This window comes from Felis catus, chromosome D1 (genome assembly GCF_018350175.1).
Source record: "Felis catus isolate Fca126 chromosome D1, F.catus_Fca126_mat1.0, whole genome shotgun sequence".
NCBI classification, from domain to species: Eukaryota; Metazoa; Chordata; class Mammalia; order Carnivora; family Felidae; genus Felis; species Felis catus.
Window position 1 is genome coordinate 7564850 of NC_058377.1, and position 9559 is coordinate 7574408.

General features: G+C 46.9%; 1 long non-coding RNA gene across 1 annotated transcript; it reads right to left on the bottom strand.

Annotated features, from left to right (window-relative positions):
• Positions 1-6966: 6966 nt before the first annotated feature.
• On the bottom strand, positions 6967-9303 carry LOC102901289. The gene is made up of 2 exons (XR_006586773.1): positions 7303-9303; positions 6967-7174 (listed from the first exon to the last, which is right to left on the bottom strand). It is a non-coding gene; the product is annotated as an uncharacterized LOC102901289 (long non-coding RNA).
• Positions 9304-9559: the final 256 nt, after the last annotated feature.

A 9559-nucleotide genomic window follows, 5' to 3' on the forward strand; every position in this document is an offset into this window, starting at 1 on the left:
AAAAAGACTTCTCAAACAATGCTTGACGTGGGTGAAATGACATGAAGAGACAGCTGAAGGTCCTCGAGAGTTTTCTGCCATGTACATTGGTAGTGCTTCTGGGAAGGGGGACACGTTCTTCTTCGTTTCTACTGAAGCCAGCGCAGACAGAAACTAGATTAAATTTTAGTGGGTTCTGGAGTAAAAATTAATTACTGTTAATTCAGGGTAATATTATTCAGAATCTTGGTTATAAAGGAGAGAAACGCAACTCAGACTTACTCAAGCGAAAAAATGACTTATTGGGTTTTTTAACTGACAAGATCACGGGCTCTCCACTTCAGAGAAGGCTTGGTAGGAGTTCTCAGTCATGTCATCAGGATCCAGTTTCTTCTCTCTTCATCTCCTGGCTGGTTTGCCTGCCTGCCTGCCTGCCTTCCTTCCTTCTACCTCTTCTCACTTTCTTTCAAAATAGTTTATTGAGGTGAAATTAACATGACACACACCGACCATTTTCAAGTGAACGGTGGTGCCACATTCATAATGGTGTGGAACCATCATTTCTGTCTTGTTCCAAAACATTGTCATCACTCCAAAGGAAAAGCCTTTACCCACTAAGCTGTTTCTCCCTATTCACACCCCACTCCACCAGTCCCTGGCAACCACCAATCTGTATTCCACTTCTATGGATGTCTATTCTGGATGTTTCATATAAATGGAATCAATTAACATATGCCCTTTTATGCCTGGCTTCTTTCGCTTAGCATCACGTTTGGGCGATTCATCCATATTGTAGTATATATCAGTACTTCGTTCTGTTTTGTGGCTGAATAACATTCCATTGCATAGATGGATCACAATTTGTTTACTAATTTACTGTTGGACAATTGGGCTGTTTCCACCTTCTCGCTGTTGTCGGTAGTACTGCTATGAATACGTGTGTACGTGTACCTTGTGTGATTACCTGTTTTTCATTCTTTTGGGTGCATACCTAGGAATGAAATTGCAAGATAATATGGCGATTCTATGTTTAGCTTTTTGAGAAAGCACTGCGCTGTTTTCCACAGTGGCTGTTTTCCATCTTCCATTCCTGAATATCTACAGGTCCAAATTTCTCCACATCCTCACCAACATTTGTTAGCTGTCCCTACTTCTTGCTGGGTGGCAAGTGGCACCTTATTGTGGCTTAGGTTGGCAATTTTCCTAATGACTAATGACGTTGAATACATTTTCATGTGCTTGTTGGCCATTTGTATTTCTTTGGAGAAACGCCTGCTTTCTTTGATAGGGGCTGCTCCCTCTTGCAGGCTTTCACCAGGTAGTGTGGCCAACCATCTCCGTTTGGAGTGGAGAGACAATAGCTTAAATACCAACAATTCCTTTAAAAGTGGGGAGCTCTCATCTTTTGTTTGAGACTGAGGGGTTTCCCAGAATGCAGAACTTTCCATTGTACAACCAAGAAAGTCTCAAACAAACCAGGCAAGTTGGTCACCAAAGAGGCAGGAAAGATGGTTCCTGGAATCTTGAGCTTATATGATTTTGCACATTAGGCATCAGAGCAAGAAATAAGATGATTATCCCTTAATCCCGGGAACAGTCGTGGTGACCGTTTGGCCATTTTAATCACCCTGACTTGGAATACAGATCCATCCCTGGACTCTCTGTGGCCAGAGAGATGAATTACTTTGACGTGTTGAAGCATGTGTTCACCTCGAATTGAAAGCCTAGCTTTTCAAAAGTAGGGATGGAGTAGGATGACTATGGAATTGGGGAGGTGATTTTTCAAAGGTCACGACGCTCTGCAGACACATAAGTGTTCATCAGAGGCATCTGTATACACTAACTGTCATGCTTGATGCTTACACATGGAGTTATTTCATCCAGTGCTCATAGTAACCCTACTGGGTAGACAGTAATATCCCTTGGTAGATATTAATTAATGATTAAAATCAATACTTGGTAGATATTAATGTTAGATGTGACAAAGTTGAGCCTTAGAAAAGTTAACTTACCATGCTCAACATCACATAGTAAGTAAATGCTGGAGACAGAATAGGTTAATATATTTTTAAGTGAGATATAATTGACATATGACATTGTATTAGTTGTAGGTGTGCAAAGTAATGATATATATATATATATATATATATATATAAGCCTGATGATTTTTCCATATATAAAGTAATGATATATATATGATGTAATTTTTCCATATATAATGTAATGATATATACATCATATATATAATGTAATTATTTTTCCATATATATGATATATATCATAATAATTATATATTATATAATTATATATCATATATATATCATATGTATATCATAATAATAATCATGTAATTATTTTTCCATATATATGATATATATATCATATATATCATGTATATCATATATATCATATATATATGGAAAAAAATATATTTTTATATGGCATATAATATATGCCATATATATATCATATCTATATGGAAAAACGATTTAGGTTAATTTGTAATATGGCACAGTATAAAAAAAATTTCCAGGCAGCAAAGAGAATTGAACTTCAAGGCAGTTAAAGAAGCTTCCTTCAGAGGACTTTATGTCGGTCAGGGCCCATTCAGGAAAAATGAGCCACATGTTATTTTAATAGAGGATTTCATAAAAGGAATTTGTTAAAAGGGTATTTAGGTATTTAAAAGCAAAAGGGAATGCTGAGGTATAGCAGCTTTGGGAAAAAGCCACTTCCTCTACAGCTGTGGGAACAGAGCCATGAGGTTGGGGTCATTAGACTCTAGAATCTCAGAGAAGGGATGTCAGACCACTGGCTGGTACTGGTATCTACAGCTGTTTCTGGAAGTGTGGAGAGCATTTGAAACCTATTACTGTAAGTACACAGAGCAAAAAAAGGAAGCAGAATCTTCTCCTTCCTTCCGCCTTCCAATCTTCCTGTTAGCGCCCCCTGTAGGCAGACCCTAGTAGATCATCCGCTAGTAAAACAAAGTTGGTGGGCCGCGGGCTCCAGAATCGCGGAGCTCAGCAGGGCAGGGTAGGAGGAGACAGACAATAGCTTAATTATCCACACTGCCTTTGAAGGTGGGAAGCTTTTAGTTTTCAGAGTTCGCTTTAAGACTGCTCATATATAAAATCACACTTAAAAAAAAAATAATCCCAGAAGCTTTTTATTTTCTGAAATTAAGCTTACTTTTTTAGATTTGAGGAATTAGCGTAATTAAAGTTTGCCTTCCTTTGTGCAGACGCTTACTGGGCCTCTCCCTAGTTCTACCCCAGATAACATCATGAAACTTTAAGACCCACGTTCATTTCCTTTTTTTTTTTTTTTTTAATATTTAAATAGGCTTCACACCCAATGCAGAGCCCAATGTGGAGCCAACGGTGGGGTTTGAACTCACAACCCTGAGATCAAGACCTGAGCTGAGATCAAGAATCAGATGCTTAACCCACTAAGCCACCCAGGCGCCCCTCAGCTTTATTTCCATTCTGTAATTTGCCCGTTAAAGTATTGCTCAGAGCTGATATGGAAAGATCCGGGGCTTTGGAATTCAGTCAATCTCATCTCGGCCATTTTGCTTGTGGTTTAACCCTGATGAGTTAATTTCCTCGTCTTTTCCAGGAGCACAAATAACACATATCAATATCATAGGATTTTTGTAAGGTTTCCATGAAATAATATATAAAAAACTGGCATGCTAACACAGCAATGATACGTAATAAAAACTAATTCCATTCCTTGTTCTGTTATTCAACCGTGCTACTTGAGGTCAGACGTGAGTTTCAGACAGATCACCTCCCTGAAGGCAGATTCTCACTTTTGCAGCACCAGGACCTGGACAGGCATGAGTGTCCCGCACATAATTCCCATCACTCCTTTCTTAAATCTCCCCCAAATAACCCAATGATTTAAGTAGTAGCAGTAGAATAGTGTTGCTGAATATGTAATTACAGACAAGACAAGTTCCCTCTTTTCTCCTTCTAACCAGATTGCCATCCTTCCAACCAGATTGCTTCGTCCTCCTCTGAGAAAGTCTGGACCCAAAGACTGGTAGTTGTCTCTTCCTGGCTCCCCTAAACTGCCCTAAGGCGTCTTTATTGAAAACTGGGGCAAAGACCCACCTTCAAACTCGGTAGGCTAGACTTGGGCGAATTGTGGTGCGTTCCAAGTACACGCTTCCGAGGGTTGGGAGGTGGTATTTCTGAACTAACAGAAGCATCCTCTCTTCGGGAAGTGAATTATGGGTAATGCTGGCCAAAGTGCCCACTATCTCTCGGGCCACGTCTTGATGAAATTATAACTGGATAAATCGTCACAGATATATGGAAGTCTTGGGGACCTGCCTTAAAATAGTCTCTGGAGGGTACCAAAGAATGCTATAGATAGTTGCTTTGTCGTCAGGAAATTATTGGACTATAACTTGTGTTTGCTCGTTAGAGAGTATAAACTTACTGTAGCTCCCCTGCCTTTTACTGGGCCAGCAAAGATTAGATATACGTTCCCCAAGAGTTTTCCTGAATGCAGGGGTGAGGTGGGGCACTGTTTCCCCAGAGGACCCTCGCCGGGCAGGGTTTAACACATGCTGCTACCCGCTTTTCCAATAGGAAAGCACATCGTGGACCTAATGCTTCCAGTCCTCACAGGCCTCTTTGCATATGGGAGTTAGTAATCTGTGAAAGCTCAAATTTGAAAACAAAATTAGTAAGTCACACGAGGGCGGAAAAGCAGGGCAAATGCTCTAGCTGTCTTTGTTTTTTGTTTTGTGTTTTTAACAATCTGTTTCTTTTTTTCTCATTTCTATTTGTTTGTTTCTTCTCAACTTTTTATCCTTTCTTTGAATCAAATTGCTTCCCGGATTGCAAACTCACGACGTTGCTTTTCAGCCTTGCCTGACTTTTTACAGCAAGTCATAAACCTTTGGAAATAGGATTTATAATGGAAACGCTGATACAGGCCTAGCGAGCGCAGACAGAGAGGTGTTCTAATAATGCTGCAGAGTAATATTCTCTAAATCTAATACCCTATAGATTTTTCTTGCTGTGATTCATACTGACCCAATTCTTTCCCCAGCTTCCTCAGTGCCAAAGCCTGTGGCCTCCGATGCCTATGGCTGGCAAAGTCAGATGCCCCTTGGGCGTGTCTGGGTCACATGGGGATCTGGCAGGACGTGATACAATTCCCACAGGCACAGACTTGGGGGAGGGTGAGTGCTGGAAGGAGATCCCTGGAGTTAGGCAGACTTGGGGTGACAGGGGCGGGCCCAGCTGACTGTGGCTGCTGAGCCAGCAGGCAGAACCTTGTGGGACGGAGAGTTTCCAGTTAGGCAGACAGGCTGCCCTGACAGATGTGTGGAATATAGTGATGGGGGAGCCAGGAAGGACGCCTAGAGACCCAGGCAGGTGGCTTCCTTAAGGGAAGTCCGATGGCAGGTAACTCAGTTTCAGTCCCGGCTGTGTTTCCTGGAGTACTGGGGTATAATTAAAAAATATGTATGATCTTTGCCGCCAGTTTCCGGGACAGGCTTCAGAAACCCTTGGAATTTCTTGATTGATAGGACTCGTTATTCACAAAGAGCCTGATTATATGCTAATGAGATGACTCAAGGTAGCGTCTCAAATAGTTTCTTTTATTTATTTATTTTTAATGTTTATTTATTTTGAGAGAGAAAGAGAAGTAGAGTGTGAGTAGGGGAGGAGAAGAGAGAGAGGGAGAGAGAGCATCCCAAGGGGGCTCTGCACCAACAGGCCTGATGCCGCACTTGAATGCACAAACTACAAAATCATGACCTGAGCTGAAATCCAGAGTCAGACGCCAAACTGACTGAGCCATCCAGGCTCCTCTTTTTTTTTTTTTAAATGTTTATTTTTGAGAGAGAGAGAGAGAGAGAGAGAGAGAGAGAGCATGAGCAGGGGAGGGTCAGAGACAGAGGGAGACACAGCAGGCTCCAGGCTCTCAGTTGTCAGCACAGAGCCCGACATGGGGCTCGAACCCACAAACTGTGAGATCATGACCCCAGGCCAAAGTCGGACGCCTCACCCACTGAGCCACCCTGGCACCCCGAGTCACAGCCTTTTCTGACTGAGCCAGCCAGGTGTCCCCTCAGATAGTTTCACAGGAGGGTCTGGCTACACATGGTGATTAGGGTTGGAACTTTCAAACCACTTTTTTTTTTTTACTTTTTTTTTTTAATCTTTATTTCTTTCTGAGAGAGAGAGACAGAGTATGAGCAGGGGAGGAGTAGAGAGAGAGAGAGACACAGAATCCGAAGCAGGCTCCAGGCCCTGAGCTGTCAGCACAGAGCCTGACGTGGGGCTGCACCTCATGAACCATGAGATCATGCCCTGAACCGAAATCAGACGCTCACTCGACTGAGCCACCCAGGCGCCCCTCAGCCCACTTCTTAACCTCTGGGGAAGGGATGAAAGCTGGAGATTAAGTTCAATCACCAACAGCCAGTGAATCAGGCCAGTGAAAGGAGCCTCCACAAAAACATTTGAACCACAAGGTTTTGGAACTTCCAGGTTTATGATTGTGTTGACGTGCTGGGAGGGCGGGGCACCCAGAGAAGGTCCCAGAAGCTCTGCACCCCATCCCCCCTTCCCATGCCCTGCCCTAGGCATCCTTTCCATCTGGCCATTCCTGAGTTGTATCCTCTATAATAAAACTGCGATCTTCAACATAGAGTTTTCCTGAGTCCTGTGAGTTTTAGTGAGTTATGAAATGTGAGCGTGACCCATGGGAGCTCCCAAATTTTTAATCAACTGGGCGAAAACGCAGGTATTCTGGTACACCATTTATAGTTGGCATTTTTGTGAGACTGAGTCCTTTACATGTGGGGTCTGTGCTAACTCTGATACTTAGGGTAAGAAGTGGATTGTGGGACACCCAGTCAAAGAATTAGAGAACTAGGATGTCGGGGAACAAGCGGAAGAGGGGACTGGCAGGAGCAAGCTGGGGCTCAAATCTCAGAAAGAGGAAGACTCAGAATCAAATGCTAATTTCATTTACTTACTAGATGTGGGATGGCAGACAAGTGATTGAACTTTTTTGATTAACCAGGCTTAAGAAAGCCTGGCTTTATACAGGCTTTTAATGACAATTTTGCTAATGTTGTAGTTGAATGAAATAGATCACAGGTGGTCTCCGGAGGTCTCAGGATGAAGAGCCATTTGGTGGAGGGCAGCAGTTTTCCCACCTGTAAAATGGACATAACATATCGGTTAATTGGTTGCAGTCTCTTTTTTAGGGTGGGTATGTAGTGGACAATCAAATATACTTGTGCAATGAATGAGTCAAAGGCTGTGTAAATAGTAGGCAACCTACAAGGTGCTCAGACCGGGGGGGAACATATCTGGAGCTTCGCTGTACATCTGGGGTACACAGTCAGGGTAGAGCCAGAAGGGTGTCTCAGTTCTGATACACAAAGCCGCTTACATCGCTTTTCCGCCTTCTGCCGGAGATCAGGATTGGGTGTAGATTCTCTGGAGCCTGCAGGTGAAAGCTGCACGGGGAGAAGGCCGTGGAAGCTGGGGGGTGGAGGGGTCTGGCTCACAGTGTAGCAGAGGAGCGACCAGCGCAGGCTCGGTCCCCGAAGCGCCTGGGTTCTCACCCCAGCTGTGTGACATCAGGCTAATTCGCTTCTCGGACGGTTCATCATGTTTACACAGCGGGGTCGAGCGCGGTTCTGACCGCATGGGTTGTTGTGCTCCGGAGAACTCAGGTGTCCTGGGAGACACCTGAAACCGTCCCCCGTACACGGAGGATGGGGGTGGGTAAGGAGAGACCCAAGAAAGCGGTGGCCACTCCACACGGTGAGGTGGCAAGTTGGACGAACGGTGAAACTCCCTTTCGTGGCTCGCCTGGGGCCGCGACAAGATGAGCAAGTCTCTGCACCTGCCCGCCAGAACCTGGAAAGTTTCCGGAGAGGTCTTAGCGGGGTCGCGTCAGGTGCGGGGCGTGGAGCCTCGGGCACGCGTTTCCCAGGAAAGGGCTCCGCTGTGGGCGTGGCGGGCGGAAGCTGCAGGGTGGGGGGGGGGACGAGCTTCCGGGTGACGGCACCTGCGCACGGCTCCGCCGACGGTCGCCCCTGGAGGACCTCGTGCAGCCGGGCGAGCCGGGCCCGCGCCTCAACCACCGGAAGTGACGGCCGCGTGTGATCACGTGTCACTGCGGCCGTGGGGTCAGGCGAGAGCTCGGGCGGGGGTCTGGGGCGGCGCTCTCGCCGTCGAGGCCGGAAGAGGCGGGAAATCCAGAAGCTTCAGCCTCGGCGGCTTCCAGAAACCCCGGAGCGGCACCCGGGAAGAGCGGCCGTCGCCCCGGAGCAGCCCTGTTTCATCCCGCGACCAGCGGAAACGTGACAAGGTAGGGCCCGAGGCGCCGAAAAGAGCTTCCCGTTGCGCGTCATTTCCTCTCGCGTGGTGGCGGCACTGCTTCCTGCCGTGGCTTCGTCCCTGGGCGAGTGTGTCCCTGGTCTCTTGGGCGAGTTGTCACCTGGGCAAGTTTGTTCTTGGTCCCCCCGGCGAATTTGTCCCCGGTCTCCTGGGGGAGTGTGCCCGTTGTCCCCTGGGTGACTTTGTTTATTGGGGCAGCCACAGTGGGCCCTGCCCCCACTTGTCGTGCTTGTGGAGGAGCCCAGAGCCTTGTTAACTGCTGTGCAACAGGAGGGCTGGTGGGAAGGGGGGGGGGTGGCCGGGGTGAGGCACTTGCGAACACCTCTGCTTCCCTCTCCGTTCGGGAGCCTCACAAGGCCGTGTCGCTGCGCCCAACCAGGGGGAGACCCGACTGCTTGGGCCTCGAAGATTCGCCGGGACTGATGGACAGTACACTTGACTCTCTCCTTGCAGTTTGGGGCCTGATGCTTTAGCAAGGGATTTGGAAGACGGTCTTTGCAAAGGCATTGCAAACGAGACCGTCTAAGAGGCAGGTGCTTGGCCGCCTTTGCCCGGCTACTTAAGAAACCTGGTAGGGCCTCGCTTTCATCAAAGAAGGGCAGTGATGGGCTTTGTGTAGCTAATAACGAGAAGGATGCTGAAAGAACCGTCGAGGGTCATATATAGAAAGCAGTGTGGGAGCTGGATGGACCCTTAGGCAGCACCGGGTCTAATCTCCCAGGCTTCTGGCAAAGGGCTTGGGGCCCAGAGAGGAGCCACTTGCCTAAGGACCCTAATTTACAACACTATTGGGAAAACCACCTGCCTGTTGGCACAGCTGATTGATTGATTGGAGAGCAAGCAAGGAAGGGGCAGAAAGGGGAGGGGGGAGAGAATCCTAAGCAGGTTCTACTTTGCCAGCGCAGAGCCCGGCACAGGGCTTGAACTCCTGAACCGTGAGACCTGAGCTGAAGCCAAGAGTCAGACGCTTAACTGACTGGCCCACCCAGCGCCCCCACCGCTGTGTTTGTCTAGGCTTTTCACGACAGTATTGCTGACGTTGTGTTTGCACGAAATAGACGACAGGTGGTCTTCCAAGGACACGTGGAGAATAGTCAGTGGGGGGGGAGGGTGCGGCAAGGCGCCCAGTGGAGCTCATTAGCCTCCTTGGAAAGACGGAAAGACCGTGGAAGCTGTTTGGAAGGAGGCTC